General features: G+C 36.9%; 1 pseudogene; it reads right to left on the bottom strand.

Moving 5' to 3' along the window:
- Positions 1 to 1,229: 1,229 nt before the first annotated feature.
- Positions 1,230 to 18,499, bottom strand: part of LOC131783689 (angiopoietin-related protein 7-like) — an 88,017-nt pseudogene continuing 70,747 nt past the window's right edge.

Below are 18,499 nucleotides of genomic sequence, written 5' to 3'. Positions count from 1 at the left end.
GTGAGTTCAAATTGCCGGAACCCCGTTTAATTGCTCGATCACAGCTCGGACACCTCTTGCAAAATGGGATGAGTACCAATTTTAGAGATAGATTCTTCAGTTTCCAGGATAAGGAAAAAACTATCGTATCGCAAGCATGTCTATCCTAACGCCTCGAGATGTTGAGCGAAGAGAAAGTGGCTCCATGTTTTGTGAGACAAACCATTTCCTGAAGTTCGAACGAATCGAGTAGAAAGTATGAAAACAAAGCGCTGAAAAGTACGACAGCCAAACAATTAAACTCACTCATTCTGCTGTAGAACCAACTCCATTTTACCCGTGAGTTTGTTTACACCACACATTTGCGGTTCGTAATTTGATTCTCAGATGTTTGACGGGTTCTCAAATGACAATATTGTCAAAATCCATGCTCTTTATTGTTCTCTTTCGTGTTCCTTTCGTGTTCCTCTTGCCGTATTCTGCCTATTTTGGCGTCCTTTCTAACTTTCTTGCGCGATTTTCTGGACTCGCTTCGATCGCGTCATTACCTTCTCCCTCGCCCTTCCATTACGTAATGGCTAAGAGAGTGCCCGTGGTACAGTTGGCCGCGCATGCTGAAAGTAGCACCTTGTACGGTCGTACGGTCGTACGATCTTACGGTCGTACGACCAAATTTTTTCGGCTTGATGGGTTACTACTTTTTCGTATAATTATGGGGCTACGCTGGAGCTCCGCTATAAAAATTCTGCTTACTACCTAATGATTCATACAGTATTAAAAGAGTAAAAACCCATTGTATCATGAAAGCTGTTTTTCTAGGATACCGTGTCTCACTTAGAGCTATAATGACGCACTTTACTCTTGAATTCGCCTGAAGAAACTGTTGATCAGAGTTCTTGCAAAAGGCTGTTCCACAGCATAGCACCCCTAAAAGAAACACTCCCCTTCAAATAGCGGATCTGGGGTTGTGGAGCAGCCAATTTGTACGCAGAATTCCTTAGTTGATACGAAGTAATATCATTTCGGGATATAAATCAAGGTTGTAGATATTCAGAAGCCATGTTGTTCGCTTCCAAAATAAACAATTACTGCACGCAAAAAGGCACCGTCACTACCTGGCACATAATGAAAACATTTATTCTCCTGGTTGAAGTGAGTCTTATATTGCTGATTTCCTCCCAGGCAACTAATCAAAACACGAGAAATATCACTATTTACTTATGTGCTGTGTACTTATCCCTAATAAAGTTTTAAAAAAAGTCCACTGGTCTAATTTTCATTTCAGTTGATGAAGGAGCGCTGCCCTCGGCACTGGAAGGAACTAATTTTGCCCAGTAAATATCGGCAGAGGTTTTACTTCCACAACGCGGATAAATGCCATTTAGATTTGGTCAAACAGCACAAGTACTACCGTTGTCGTACCACCAGTCTCCACCTCTTTTCTGTGCACAATCAACAGGATCTCTATCCAGGTACCAAAAACGAGATTCTTGTGGAGACCGAGAGAATTAAAGGAAACAGAGGCATCTGTTTCAAAACAGAACAAAAGGTAAGGAAAATGTTTTAACGAACCTCTTTTTTTCTGGCTCTACTCTGCCGGCCCAAATTAGAATATGTTAATAATAATAATTTATTTTACTTTTTCAAAGCGAACAATTGAATGAGGAGTTGCGAGGTTTCTTTCTAAACAGTTCAAAGATGAATGTGTAAATCACGCAATCGACAAAGAACTGTTAAGGAAAGGTCAAGAAATGTCGTTTACGGAAATAACTTCATTATGATGGTTTTAACATTTGTAGGCACCATATATGTGAAAGTTAGTTCAAGAATTGACGAATGAATTGATGAAAATGTGAATTGAACTGAGGTATTAATTTTGCTATGATCCTGAAGGAAGCTACGAAGTTGTTTAGCTGTCTTATTCATTAAACCTTTAGTCAGTTTTTAGCGAGCCATCTTAAATGAAGATAACACCACTCTTGAGGATTAGAGCGATTAAGTGAAAGATATCTTCGGATGAGTGAGTAAGTTCATCAAATACTTTGGCACACTTTCTTAACGGTATTTATTGTATATGAATTGATCGGTTAATGATATGATTGCTTGGCCCTCTAACTGCAATTCTAGTATATTGCACTCTAGACTCTAATTTGCCATAGTATGACATACTAAGTCACAAGATATGCGCTTTCGTTTTATCAAAGCTACTTGTCAAATTAAGAGGATTAAGGTTCTTTTTTAAACAACTCAAAGGACGACAACTCTCTGCAATCAAAACACAAGATCCTCGAAGAGTTCAAGGTATCCGCTCGGTGGTGGATACCTTGGTAATTCAATTGTAAATCATTTCAATCGACAGTTGTATTCTAGAATTTTGCGAATTGAATAAATCGGTTAAAAAATCGGTGGCCTTGTTTTTATTTTATTTTATTTTTTTTTTGTTCGTTTGCTTTGTTTTTTTTTTTTTTTGCGGGAGTGAATGAAATAGACCACCAGTTCTGTGTCCGATTTGGCAATTTAATCAAATTACTGATCCTAAATTCTCTCTTATTAACGGAAAAAAAAAAATTGGAGACTGGTTCAGATGTGAGTTCACAACTACGTTAGGGTTTTATATTCTTGAAAAAGTCGTGCCACAACAGAAAGAAATGCCAGTTACCTTCGATATCTCGAGATCACAGGAAAAAATTTCCCTTACCTAAGACTTTTAGCTACAAAAGCTCATTTATCAAATGTGTTTGCCGTTCGAGCAGCCATAATATCGGTTTCCTCCATTTCCCTACCACACAACATAAACATTTGTAGAATATTTGCAGAACGCTAATGGATATGCCTAAAGTTTTAGGCGTCGAAACGAACACTTGTCTTGTAATTCATACACTCGGAGCAAGGGATTCAGTTCAGGATTTTAAAATGGAGTCGGCCTTCGATCACTTCCTTCGCTGAGTTCCACAAAACTAAACACCTGATCACTTTCCCAACTTGCAGAACGTATTCGTTTGTCGATGAGTCTTTTTTTATTGTTTTTATTGTTGTTGTTTTTCTGTTGCTGTTATTGTTTTTGTTTTGTTTTTTTTACGTACCCTTGAACGTTTCTTGGAATCGAAATAGTTGTTTTTCGTGTAAACTTTCAGAAGCCACTGGGTTAATTGCTTGGAGTTGAGTTTTTATTCAACTTTTATCGCAAAGCAATGCAAAATTCATATGATTATTTTTCCACTTTGATGGTCGCAAGTGGCATTGACCTCTAACCCTTTTAATTTGAAAAATTGAAAGGATTAGAGGTCAGTAATAGTTGCGAAACAATAGAGCAAAATAATCATTACGCTCACACAACAATATCGAGAATTAGAGAATTTAATGCAACAGTTATTCTATTCGTGATTGATCAACATGAGATCGTAAATAGCCACCTTTGGGGAATAATTGTTTACTCTCAGACTTGGCTGATTAGTAATTACATGAACTTTCATTATGCTCCTGATCGGGGTACAGTTATTGAATGCGATCAATTTACAGGTTTGCACGTGATTAGAGCGTAGCTGTAGCCAGTGATGCGATAGACGCATGATGTTTTTGAAACGCTCTTATCTGAACTTTCTGGCGATTCCAGATAAAAATAATTTGTTTCATGCTCGCTATTTATCTTTGGAAACCTAGTATAACAGCTTGTGGCCAAAGAGTAGCTCTTGTTTACTTCTTTGGAAGGCGAAATCGAAAACTGGTGGAAGAGAAGGACTCCGAAAATACGGTTCTTCAAAGGTACATCTGCTGTGTGTAAAAAGGAATAAAGTTGTACTTTTGTTAAAGCTTTATTATGTGAATGAAAGTGATCCTCGCAGTAATGTGCACTACTTAGGCAGTAGTGAAAATAAGGCCTGGAAAAAATTCAGGCCTGTACGGGATTTGAACCCATGACCTCTGCGATACACCGGTACATACATTCATACTTACATACACCGGTGATACACCTGCACCGGTATCGCAGAGGTCATGGGTTCAAATCCCGTACAGGCCTGAATTTTTTTCAGGCCTTATTTTCACTACTGCCTAAGTAGTGCACATTACTGCGAGGATCACTTTCATTCACCTCTTTATCGGCAGTTCAAATATATGACTTTCATATATTCTTAACCATTTAAAGCTTTATTACCCAGCTAAAACCTTCACTTTGTAATTTCCTTCTGATAAGAACTCAAAGAACTTATCATATTCAAGCGTGTGGAGAAAAAAAATACCACTATTCGCTTTTACGCTTTTCGTTTGGTTCAACAAATTCCCTTACTCCCCTGGAACCTTTCTCGATTTTAAAGAAAAATACTCAATTAACAATCGGTTCATACGTCAGCGTGCGTTCATCGAGATATGAAGCACTTGCGAAGTTTGGAGAGCACCAAAGATACGAAAGGGTTGCTCTTCAAATTTCCCAAGCGCTTCATATCTCAATGAACGTGCAGCTGACGTAAGAACCAATTGTTTTATAACATTTTCAATCCGGTGGAAAAGTTTTTTCTCGAGTGATTTGTTTGTTGACGTCATGAGCGTGCACAATAGGAATACGGAGCGCGCTCACGCTATTGAATTTGATTAGACAGATTTACTCGCTATGTTATAAATAGTTTTAGTCCACTTTTAACATGCGTTTGGCCACAATTCAACTGACCTTTTGAATATAAGTATCATGTCTTTGTTTCAAGTGCTAAATTCTATTTACAATGGAATCTATAGTTATACATTTTTTTACATATGTCGATAACAATAAAATTTTAAATATAAACATATTACTAATGTGTTTGCTCAAGAAAAAAAAGACAATTTTTTTTCTTAAACTGTTCACTTTGATTCAAATAGGTCAGATTTATCTAGACTAAAATATAGCAATAAAGAATTAAAGGCTGATATTGAGAAATGTTAAAATTGGCGATCAAAAGAGTTAGGAGATGGCTCCTTCGATAACATACACGTCAATATCATTGAAGATATCTTTTCTTGACGGCAAAAAGCTATTTTTGAGTAAAGTAAAAAGGCGAATACCTAGCATATAGCAACATGAGAGGGAAATACGAAGAGCTCTAGAAAACAGACTCAAAAGAGGTCACCAACCGAGAGAAAGCGAACTACAAAGAATTCGATAAAGAAGGGGGGATAGGCCGAGTCTTATCTGGGTCTTTTTCTTACGCTAATTCCATGAAAAATTCAAACCTTTCTTACCAATTGTGGTTTGATATTAGCTTCAGTTTATAATTCAAATCACGTTTCAGTAAGACAATGACTTTAGCATTCTTCGCTTTAAAACGCACGCGCCGGTTCATCCGTCGAATTACATTTCATAATGTTCGTATTCTTCAACTTATTTCTTGCCGTATAGCTTGGATTGATTAATATATTCGTGGTGTTAAGGGAAAAGAAGTAATCTTACGGATTATGTTTTGCCTAGAAAGTTTTCAAATGATAGCGAACGGTGTCAGCAAGTTTTTTATTATTCTCTCTTCGGTTAACTATCGCAAGGCTTACGTCATTCATTTAAAAAAATCGTGTTTTGTCGAAGATGTGTTGTTTTACCCTAAGAACGAAGTTGCGTTTTTGCTAAAATCGATTTAAAATTTATTTCTTTAGGGGTGTTGCTTAAACTGATCTTTGTCCACTTCAAATTTTGCACATTTAGCGAATTACCAAGTTAGTGACATCTTGAATCCTATGAAAAACTGATTTTTAATTCAATCCCTTCCCCCAACCCCACGTGACCTGCAAATAATGGTTCGTTCTAGCGTGTGTTTTGCTGTTAATTCTGCCCTAGTTGAGTCCACGCTCCTCCGTGGACAGTTTGCTTTCGAAGCTGCTTGAGATAGAAAATTCATTCAACTTGGCTTTAACAAAATCATAAAATTTGAGTATTTACCATTTTTCCCGATATTTTTGTATTTAGATACCTGCCCTACTTCGTCGATCAGTAGCTATCGAGTTTGAGGTGTCAAAAGTGTTATCTTAATCCTAATATTATGGAATTTTCTTTTTTTTTTAACAGATGCAACTGTTTCCTCTGATTCCCTCAATCCTCACAAAGATCTCATTTTTGGTACCTGGGATAGAGATCCTGCTAATTGTACTCTAAAAAGAGGTAGAGGCTGGTGGTATGGCAGCATTAGTGGTTGTGCTGTTTCGTCGAATCTCAACGGAATTTATCCGCATTGTGGAAAGGAAACCTGGGCCGATATCCATTGGAAAAAATTAGATCCAAACAATCCCAAGGGCAGCGCCCCCACATCAACTGAAATGAAAATTAGACCAGTGGATTTTTTTTAAAACTTTCTGACGGCAAAGTGTTCATGGAAATAGTGATTTCTGCGTCCTCTGATCGGTCGACTTCGCTTTTATTACAATTATGATTGGCAGATTAATGATTGAGTGGCATTTTTTGAATCTGAATGAATTCCAACGGGGAAACACCATCGTTAACTGTTTCACTCGCGACCAGGCATCAAGTGCAGCAATCTGCATGCATGGTGATGTCAATTCTTTTTTCGTACTATTCATTGTTGATTTGAAAACGCTGTAATTAAAAAAAATTAGTTCGCTTGCTGTCGAAATTAAACCAAAATATCTTTGAATTCAGTTTTTTAATATCTGACAAAGAAATGTATTCGGACCAATCGATGCCGTTTTGAAGAAGTAATTTGCACGACAAGAAACAAAACGTGTATCATTTTCAACGCCTTTTGATTCTAGATTTTAAAATGCTTAGAATATTCAGATTAGAAGAAATGACCAAATTATACACTGAACCATATATAGTTGACCAATTTGAGAAAAGGATCTTTTCATCACATCGAAGTTAATTCAGAAGGATTTATACCTATGGAACATTCTAAGCTACTAGCTGGAGTTCCTGAATGTTTTTACTTATTTCTACAGTTTTTACGTTTCCTGATGATTTTTAAAGCGTCACTATCTTAGAACTATCAAAAAAGCGATTTAAGATTATATCAAAATATGTTACTTTGGGATATGTGAGTTTTAACGTGTGAAGAAATAAAGACTGTTGTTCATTATTGATGCTTTTACGTCAATGGCTAGACGATAGTGTTACCATGGTAACCCAGTAGGTCGCAAACCTACTACATTCGAGGATTTCCAAGCCTACAATGGTTATTCATTTCCATATTTGCCAGTGAAGCTTCTTGCGTACGACTGACAAGCATTTAAGACTGTAAAGGTATGGAGGTGTAAGTTGAGGACCTTAACAACTTTACATGTACTTTATTTTGCATATTTTGTTAATAAAAATAAACTAAAACCAAAACAAAACGAAACATAGCAAAAGAAAAAACACACGTGTCCCAAACTAGGATAGATATGAACGGAAAATGCTAATTGTAATCTCTTACGAATTATTAGTGAAAGCCTGGGTAAAGAAGGATTAAAATTTGATTTCGGTCACGGTATGGCAAGGAAATGTATGTACTTTGACCCTTACTTGTCTGTGCACTGCTCTAACATCTGATGAAACTGCAAATTGATAAAAATGAATGATGAAAAAGTCTAAAATTTTCTCCCTCAAAGTCACGAAGTAGCACAAATAGCAAATACCGAACTTGGAAAATTCGTCATACATTTTGCTCAAATCGTTATATGGTCCGACTCTTCAAAACAGATGGCGACTGATCCTTAAGCTACTAAGTTAATTGAAAGTCCAAGACACTGAGATAAGGTTTTCATTCGTTTCCCTCTCAATTTAAAATCTCTAAAATACAAAGTCAATACTTTTGTTTAAAATGCTTAGAATTACTTTGTTTTCGTTTTTTATTGACCAACTTCTTTAATTTTGAGAGAATTTAAGAGAGTTTAAGTAATCTTCGATAAATCTTGATTGTTGTGTTTTTTTGGATTGAACCTTTCGGTCTGATTGCCTTTGCGGGTTGAATTGCTGCCAGAATGAAGTCGTTGAATTTCCAATCCATTACGTAACGGATTGCTGCCACCTTCAAGTCGCTTTAAGGCAGAATTTCTTCTTTAATCATCAACACAATATCAAGCAGACAAGTGTTAAGAATAACGAGAAATATCAGTAAGGGAATTATTTATTGCAGGATCCAATATAAACTTCCCCAAAATAACACCATAATAATCGAATGGCAGCCAGTAAAGCGAATTTCTTATAAGATCGTGTCAGTGAAAGGCCGGTAAAGGGGTAATCACGGCTATTACTGCACTTAAGAATCTATTAAGCATTAGAAAGTGGACCGTGAGCAACTCCAATCTTCCGTCATTAGGATTTCGAGTCCTTAAAGCGCAAATTTTATCAAGATTAGCTCAGGCATAAGCGGCATGCAGAGGATAGAGTAGGATAAAGTTAGGTGACATGAATTCAATCAGTGGGTCATTAGAAAAAAGAAGATTCAGATGACGAATAATAAGATTCAGCGTTTTGCGACGGAAGAATGTTCTCGGCATATGTTAGTTATAAGACTCATAGATGCTCTAAAAGGTTATCTGCAGTTTCTCAAGCTTTTGAGGTGATGTTCTTCGGTGATTGAAACAGGCATTAATGGAAAAGGAACTTCGAGTCGAACCTATGACCTCCCGAAAAATACTTCAGATGCTGTACCACTGAACTATTGGAGACTCGTGGCGGGCTGAGTCGTTTATCTTCGTCCATGGAGACAGACTTCCTCTATAATTCTAGGATAGGAGTGTCGACATGTGATGCTATTGCAAAATAGTGATGTAAATGAAGACGTTCAATTTTAATCCTAGTCATTTGTTTTCTGTTTTTTATTTTTTTATATTTTTTTTTTCTTGTTGTTTCTTTGTTTGTTCTTTCACGACTCAAATATGGTGCGACAAAATTTGATAAAGAAAGCATGACGTCTCAGTTAAAACGCACCTATTAGCCACTGAGTGCGCGCGTACTAAGTTAAACTTTTCCTCTATAATCATGAGTCCTTTAGGCGGGTATGCTGACGCTTTTGTCTTTACTGTTAGCATCCGAGTTTCCATTTTTCAATCTAATCTTTCGCAATGTCCGCCCGGTGGGATGTAGCAGGAAATATATTGTTGTGGAATGCCTCTCAATACCTCCCTAAAGGAAGAAAGAAAAAAACAAAAACGAAAAAATTCAAATAATTTTAAAACTGCAAATTTGTCAAAATAAAATTGTCTGATTAGCATTTTCTACGTTTTACGTGAGGAACTGAGGCTGTTATCGTTAAAGCCTTTCGAGAGAAAAATAATTGACCGGAACTCCTAAATTAATTTTTGTTCCGATATTGAAACAATTCATCTCTGTGATAGTGCGGTTTTGCCACAGGCTTGGTAAAGTGGCGACTTAGCAACGAGGAGATAAACGAACCTTTTAAAATCTTAAGTACATCATTGTGCGGACACTGTGCTTGACAGGACCCCGTGCATGCCCGTGAGGGGGCGTGGGGGTGGGGTAAGTTCTTCTTAGTCGCATTTTCACGACTTGATTGACCATATTGGGGTTGTATTCTTTCATGGAGTTATTAGAATGGGGTTGCACAATTTTCGAGGTCTTGGGGATGAGAAAAGTCTCGTATATAGGGATTTACAAATGGGAAGATCTACAATCAAAAAGTTGTCACCGTATTTCGCACTGTTGTTTAACAATCAGTTTGCAGTAGAGGAGTAGAGGGTAGTGGTATGCCCTTCCCCCCCCCCCCCCCGCCCACGTAGGCTGCGAGGTCACTCTTCAAGAGATCAATAAAAGAAACAGATATCAACAAGATGAAGTGCTTTTGAAACAACATTCCACAGGTGGATAAACAAAGAAATTGATATTTCTCATGTGTCTAACATTCTTTGGTCTAAAATACTTATCTAAACTTTTGTTTGTCGTTGACAAGAGCTTAATTGGGTTTTTTTTTTGGTGTTGTAACAGTCTTCGAAAGCACGCACGCCGGAAACAGAGAAGGATTCGAAGATCAGTGGATGGTTAGGACCATTAGGCTTGCAAAAGAAAGCTGAAAGAGTTTAATAGACTTAGAATGTTTGAATCAAACAAAGCTTAGATTGGGGTCAAAAAAGAGAAAAGAACAAAGTACTTAAATCCGGTTGGATTAAATTGTTCCGTTTACTAACGCAGTAACGTTACTTCATCAAGGAGCGACTATGATGGTTAAAAGCGAAAAATTCGACTTTTCTGAATGTCACATTTCAAGCATTTCAGCAGTCAACATTCCTTGGTCACAGAAACGTTGTTCGGGCTTCCCTTAAGTAATCACATCAAATGTAGCAAGAAACAAACACACCCTGTAAAAATTTTGCATTTTATTATTTTGCCTTCTATTACATATCCTTGTAAATATCTAGCAACTCATTACTTGCTCTTAGATCAATTTAGAGCAAGTTATCAGCAAATATTTACGTTTGCATCCCTTGCGAAAACTTTTCCAAACATGGGAATGAAAAGGTTAGTATTGCACTTTATTTGCCTGCTTTTGCAAAGGGGGTAATTTTTAGTATCTGCAAAGGTGAAGGACACAAAGAGCACAATGTCACGTTTATATCATATGTGCACATGAAAGCCACAAGAACATGAAAATCAGCACGTTTACACCAATTTATATCCCAACATTTTCAACACGTTTGCTTACTTTGCAACCCGAGAGAACCCAAATTTTCGTATAGTGTATTTCAACTTTTTTTTTTTCTGTCTTAAACGCAGAAATATCTAATCAATAATATTCCGAGACAATGAGACCAGGTTTTTGCTTATTATTCCTCTCAAATACACCAAGCCAATGATTTATTTGAAAATGCACAGAAGCAGTTTGTTTTGGCAATCTTTTTGTCCAACTTCGTTGCGTTTGAAAGAAATTAAGAAAATTAGTAAATCCTCAAGACGTGTTCACTAACATGTTTAATTGGATTTAATCTTTCGGTATATTCCCTTCAGGGTTTGAGTTTTCGTAAGAATAAAGATTTCCAATTTCCGATCCATTATAAATATGGAATGGAGCCATCCATATGTCGCTTCAAGCACTATTAAGAGGATCTCAAGAAGGTTCTTGTAATGGCTTTGCGGCTAAAATTTTTTTACGGTTAAAATTTTGGCCAATCTACGGCTAACGGTTAATTTCTTTTCATCTTTCTTAAAAGAGCAATTTTTGCGATTAGGCATTTTTTTTAAAACCAATTGTTAAAATTCAACTTTTAGGCGTAATGGCCATTTTTGTCTTGCAGTCTAACGGCATGGATCCTTTAACTCTTATAGGTTATCAAGACAGAATTTCTGCTCACAGCATCAATACTACATCAATCAGGTTTTGTCAAAACTGATTGCACTCAACCTTCTGCAGAGTTATAAAAGGCTGACAGAGTAGTATGTGCACATGTCCTGCGCATCAACGCCTCTCTAAGTCGAGGGAGTACTTCCGTTATCGCCAGACACAACACTAATTGTATTAATTTTTCGAGAATGACCGTCAAGAGTGACCCGTGAAATTGTTACCGTCTCGGCGAATCCTTGGTAAGTCATGTCCAGAAAGTTTCCAAACGCAATTAAAGTTGCAAAAAATATACCTTAAGATTTTACCATAAAGTTTCCACTCTTAAACGTAATCAAGAGAAACTTATGTTTTGTTCAGTGGATGGATGATACACTTAACTGGATAGCAACAATATTTTACAGCCGACCTCTGTTCAAGGTCGTGCGAGCTCGTAAGAATTGCGTGTAACGTGCAGGCAGAATTTGGGATAGGTTTCGACTTCAGTGATGAGATTTGTGTGATTAAATGATAAAAATGGCGTTAATCTTTCATATACCGGAATCGAAGACCACAAATTATTAAGACTTAGTTTCATGGGTAAAATTTCCGCACAGCCCCATACTATTGTTCAACAAATTTGTTTTCCCAATGGCAATGTATTGTTTTTGTCATTGTTTCTCTATCCAAGAACTGAATGCATAATGTAGTATGGGGCTATGCTGTGATGATGATTTTATAGGTATTTTAGAGTATCATTATTCATCACATCAGAGGCCTGAAAGTGGTAACTTTAATTTCGTCAGTTGAACAAATAACTATGAATATTCAAATGGAAATATTTTCCTTCTGATACAGTACTTTACTACAGTGGACAAGAAAAAACACAACTGTCTATTCAATCCACGATGATCCTTAGATCCTAGATGAAATTGCTCAATGGGAATTTTTTATTCTTAGACGTTAGCAGGGGGAACTGACGCTTTGTTTAAACAGATCAACACCACTTTCATGTGGAAATGAAAGATAAGATTCTTAACTGGATAGCAACAACTTTCTAGGGATAACTTTTGTTCGAAGACGTGTGAGTTTCGTGCGAACTGCGTATAATTTAGAGTGAGAATTTGTGATACGTTTCGATGTCAGCCTTGAAATTTGTGATAAAATGGTGAAAAAGTAGGTTGTCTCCCATATACCGGAATCTGAAAAAACCTATAAAAACCATGATTGAAATCAATTACAAATAAATTATTTAAGCAACAAGTCTTCCCCTATCCGCCATCGAGTAGATGCCGTAAGATGCTGAAGATCTTCTCTTTGATTCTAGAGAGTTTTCGTTCGGTGCGTTATTTCAAAAGAACCCTCAATCCTCTCCATCTGATTATTTGTTTTGAAAAACCGAAAACGCATTTATCTTATGACTATATTTGTTATCTGTGACCATATATGCTATAAATGGCTCATAGATAATCACTTGTTTATGCAAAAGGGCAAAACGGAGTGTATTTTATTTGGCATTGGCCCCAGGCTGGCTTTTTCTACTTCTTTCTCTGTAGCTATGAAAAAGCAATTCATCACGCTTCTGAGTATAAATATGTTGGGGTTTTTCTCGATGCGTCGCTTACGTGGAATGCGCACGTTGAAAACTTTATCGGTAAGGTTAGGAAGAGATTAGCAATGTTAGGCCGACTTGGGAAAAACATTAAAATGTACACTGCAAGTAGCGTTTATGCGTTGTTTGTTCTCTCTATTCTGGATTACTACGACGCTGTTGCGGGATTGTTAACGCTGATAAGTTGGAAAAGTTGCGGAGGCGCGCTGCTCGTATTGTTATGCGTCTGGAGAGCAGCGAGAAAGCGCTAAATTTCTTAGGTTACGTAACTCTGGAGGAAAGGCGCGAGAGTCATTTAAGCAATTTTGTCAGGAAATGCTTAAGCAACCGTTGCCCATAGTTCTTTATGCACCAGAACAACAAGGAGCAGTGGTAAACTTAGACTTCCGTCTATAAAGTTAGAATGTACAAAAAAGGCCTTTTTATGGTTTTGCTTGTAATTTAATTTTTAAGTCCTTCTTATAATATTTTATAGCTTTAAATGTACTTGAGTATCGCTATCTAGTCAATTTAGTGTATCAAATATATCGCTATCTGGTCAATTTACTGTATCATATATATGTAGGGCCTATGGATAGCAGTATTTATCTTGTGCAAAAACTGAAGGAGCTACCCTATTGTAATAAAGGTTTCCTACTCTTACTAGTGGTATACTCAGATAATAGCGGGGCAGAGTATAAAATGCAGAGGACTAAGAAATCACAACATAAATCGGTAAATCCATGTACAACTTGTACCGATAAACTGTTTTATGTCAAAGTATTCGATGAGCTTGCTTTTTCATCTGGGGGTATCGTTCACTTAAGTCATGTGGCCAAGGAACAGAACCTACTCTAAATAGTTGTGTTATCTATATTAAGATGGCTCGCTAAGGCGGAATTAAAATAAAAAGAAGATCAATGATTACGATTAATGAATGAGACAGCTCAACACACACTCGCATCTGTAAGCCAGTAGCTTACTAATACTGTATCTCAGAGATACAGTATCCGTAATGTTTTCATATGGCATCGGTTATTAAATGGTGACATTTTAGCTACTTGAAGCAAAATAAAATTATGATTTTCCTGTTGTTTAAAATGTCGAGCTTCGTAGTAGTTGCAGAGTACATTATTGACCTCCAAGTGCAAGTTCGTGAGAATTGCGTATGGTGAAGAGTAAAAATTTGAGATAATTTTTAATGAAATTAAAGATTAAATGGTGAAAATGTCAGTTAAACCTCAGAGCTATGACGCAGAGCATAGTTGCATTATTTTCTTGTTGGTTAGAGTGTTGAGCTTAGTAATTGCATGGTACATCACTGACCCCCAGTAAAAAGGTTTCCACTCATCTGATGCATAAAGAGAAATGAAATTGCTGAGCAAATCAGCTTGCATCGACAAATCCTCTCTCAATGAGTTAAAACTGAGTGATCAAGCACCCCTGAATGCAGACCACACGTACATATTATTTCAACCAAAACAGTTGCCTTCCTCTAACCTTCGTCAATCAATTTTGTCATCCATCAATCAAATCATTATCTACCTCATACAGCTATGGTGACTATAAATTTTAAAATCATTACAAATGTAAACGACACTTCTTGACCTTTCTATCTCAGTCCATGATGAATTTCAGAATTAGTTTTGTGAAGTATATTACAAGTGTTTATAACACCTTTAATTTAAATTATTACAATAGCTTCATTTGCTCTCATTTTGATTGAAGCCGTTATCATTCTCTGTGTTATTGTATCGATCTTTTAAAGTACTGCGAATACTACAGATATTTCTAGTATGATATTTGAGGAACAGCAAGTCGCTAATAATATAAAGTGTTCTCTGGTCTTATCTTCATTCAGAAGAGCTCGATGAGAACAAAAATAGAATAATTAGAATAACATGCGTTATATTATTTGGGTCACCGACGTAGAATGAAAGCTTGCAGTTTGCAGCAATATCGTACGAGAAATGATATCTCAATTCCATGCATCATTTAACACTACGGTGTGGCCACATGGTCAGAGCCAAGTACGGTGTTGAATGGATTAAGTGGCCGGTAGTCAGAAATGTTTGGCCACATTTTCATAGATGTTCTTTTGAACCTCTTGAGGTCATCAAAGCTCAGTAATGTCGAAGGATTTCTGAAACTATGTTTATTTCTTGAGCTTACGAAATGCGCGATCTTGGATATCCTTAATTAGTTCGCTTGAGATATATGGCAGGCGAGTTAAGGCCACAAACATGATATTCAATGGCTTCGCCCGAGTTATGTAACAGGAAGTTCAAGTTATTTCACGAGTTAAACTATTTTTAGCTAGTTTCGCGATGTTTCTAACTCAATAATATTTTTTTTGGCCAAAGAACTCAAGCAGCTTGTCACTTTCAAGCGTGGCGAGAGAACAAGCGACTCCTCCTTTTTCTTTTACTTAATGTCTGTCACAAAATATTTTTGTCTGGTTCAAAAGGAGAATAGGATATCGATGAGAAACTAAGGTGAAGAAAAAACGTAAAGCATCATTAAAATGGCATCAGGGCGACAATGGAGTACGATTTCACACGACACCCACATGGATCGGCATTCCTTGAGGTCTGGATGACACATTTTGGATTTATGTTCTAATTGCTCAAAAAGTGCCTTCGATACATCCAAAGGCACTCGATGGCTCGATAGCCTTAAGAACCAGCCTCAAAAGATGTACAGTGTCATGAAGAAATATGATGATTTGAAAAATGGATGCTCTCATTCGGCTGCGATCTTTTTTTTTTTTTTTTTTTTTCACGAAAGATGTTTGAATTGGGAGAAACTACTTTGCAGCTGTTTCGAGACACACTGCCGGCTATTTTGAAAACCTATGATAATCAGAGGTTGAGCAATGACGTAAACCAATCGATCGGGTAGTGAATTTTGCAGACATTCTGTCCCTTTATCTTTCAATCGATCGATCGATCGTGCTATCTTAAAACCTATCTGAGAAGTTATATATTTTCATCGTACTCGGTATCACTGCAATCGGGTGATTTTCATTCTTTTAATCACTATCTGCCCCGACGGGGTTTTGAAGGCATGTGACTCTTACATTATAAAGTGTACTTCTAAATACACCAAAAAGTTGCAAAGTTGTCAATGGTAAGCAGATAATTTTGTACTCTATCTATAGCCCAAAATTGGCACACACGTTATACAATCCGAAACCTTTTTCACTTGATGTTTGTCAAAATTATTCTTGCGACATTTGTTCGCGTGATCCCATTTTATGACAACTAGTTTTCCCATATCTTCACTTTCCCTCATTTTGATTGACACGGTAATCACTCTCTTTGTTACAAAATTGAGTCATCAAGGAATCAAAAATCCCAAATACAATAAATAAATCTAATATGAGAGCTGAGTGATAGCAGTTCTCTCATAGTTTTGTTGTTTCTATGCAAGACTGCACGATAAGAAAAGAATTAGAATAACATGAAAAATATACATAATATTTCATGGGTCAACAATAAGGAACAATAAGGGTTTACCTCAGTAGGTTGTAATAGTATCACATCTGAAGCTAAGTGAGATAGTGAGATACCAACCAGTAGTAATTATATATTCGATATCTAATGTGCACGGAAATCCGGCACATTTACTGAAACCACAAGTACAACCACAGCACGTTCTTCGACGCCGCAAACGCGATATGCAATGGCTCCGTTAGGTTTATCAGTTTAGCGGATTAGCACTTTCTTTCCTTGTCTCATCATGCTCCTAGCTCATCCAAAATCTTAATTCAGTAATTCACTCCACAAATTTGAGTGGCTTATCAAGGTTACGTTTAGAGAGAGAACAGCCCACTCTTCTCTTATTCTAATCTATCCATAAACACTTTTTTTGAACTCCCAAAAATATTCAAACTACCCAAAATACTCGTAAAGCTTAAAAGATAAGTGATAATCCCTAAGAGTAATTTTCAATGCGTTTCAGCGAACAAGATTTATGGATACCTTTTAGAAGCCCGATAAGCTACTGTCGGAATTAGACTAAAGAATCTGCTATGTTCCGAAACTTCACATATTTATAAAATTGACTTGATCTCCCTCTCTCTCTCTCTCTCTCTCTCTCTCTCTCTCTCTCTCTCTCTCTCTCTCTCTCTCTCTCTCTCTCTCTCTCTCTCTCTCCTCTCTCTCTCTCACCGTTCTCGTCTCACGCTCCGGTCATCCTTCTCATTTTAAATATATAATGTGACCCTATTGTTCAATCATCTGTCACTTACCGCAAAAAATCAACCGGAAATCAATTAACGCTGAATAATCTCACACTATTTCGGGTGCAATAAGCGCCAATCATCGGCAATTCCTTAGCATCTTTGTCTTACGTCAAATGTCAAGGTGAAAGATTACTAACAATAATAAAGAGACAAATTTACACAATCAACTCCCTTACCGACGCAGCACAACAATGTCTCCAGATACGTACCTCCTTTATCCATTTTTAGTTTCTCGATGTTATTTTTTCCTTTTTTTTTTTTTTTATTTTTTTTTTATTATTATTTTTTTAATTTTAGCCGTCGTTAGTAATGTCGCCGGGTTATCTCACTTATTTCCCATCTTTCCCAAGAAAAATGAAATTAACGCCGTTGTTGTGAAGAAGCCGGTTTGTATAGACCTTCCAAGCATAGTGATGAGTAGATTTACCAGAACAATAAGAGTCCCCTTTTTGCAGAATTTTATCGAAATCCAATATTAAATATATCACGGATTGGCACAATTAGCTGAAAAAGGTCGAATGATAGTTTGATCATGGTGTTGGGGGTTATTGCATGAACTTGCACTGATAAACGATGACAAAGAAAGGAGATACCATTAAAAAACTTCAGCTTCTTCCTGATTAATTTTGCTTTAAAAGTTGGCTTCAGTCTTAATTCATAATGTTTCCTTAAATTTTGTAATGATAATCGGTTTTGCCTGACGCCGAAAATATCGATGTCTACCTCTTTCGGTGGTTTTGATATGGTTTAAGAGGTTTGTTCGTTTATGGCTGGATTTGATAAAATGCAGTCTTCAGAATCTTGCGAGCAGAAAGGTCCACTGGAACCGCTCTAAAACTTGCAAAGTCTTGTACATAGCGGCAACCTGGGGCTGCTTTCATCTTTCAAACAATAGACAAGAAAAAGCAGACAAAGAGTCTTCTACTTCATCAATGTAAACTTTAATCTTTTCATACCAGTGACAGAATCTCTGGTATTTTGCTTAAGTCCTACTGTGACATGAAAGGTTGGTCAACGTTTCAGCAGTCCGTTCATGGCGTGCAGGACCCAAAATAGCTTTGTGCCGTTTAAGGAGATGTATTCAGAAGGTGTTTTGGATTGTGGCCAAACCCGTGAAAAATGCACGAAACCAACTGAACATTTTTTTCTTGATCCAAATAGTTTCCAGGGGTACCAGTGTATTTTTTGAACCGGACAAAACTGTTTTGTGGCAAATACCGGGTAGTTAAACAAAAGAAAGAGAAGATTCTGTGTCTCTCCACGCCTGAAGGTAATAGGCCATATGAGTTCTTTGGAAAGGTAATTATTAAATGAAGATTTTAGGTTGAGTTAGAAGCATGGCGAAACTAGAGAATATAATTCTACCAGTTGAATAACTTCAACTTCTAATAAATAAGTTGGGCAGAGCCACTCAATATTGCGTCTTTGGTTGGCCTTAATGCACGTGACATTTTTCTA

Source organism: Pocillopora verrucosa, chromosome 12 (assembly GCF_036669915.1).
Source record: "Pocillopora verrucosa isolate sample1 chromosome 12, ASM3666991v2, whole genome shotgun sequence".
In the NCBI taxonomy this organism is placed as follows: domain Eukaryota; kingdom Metazoa; phylum Cnidaria; class Anthozoa; order Scleractinia; family Pocilloporidae; genus Pocillopora; species Pocillopora verrucosa.
The sequence above is the reverse complement of the archived record's forward strand: the minus strand, read 5'-3'. Positions and strand labels throughout refer to the sequence as shown.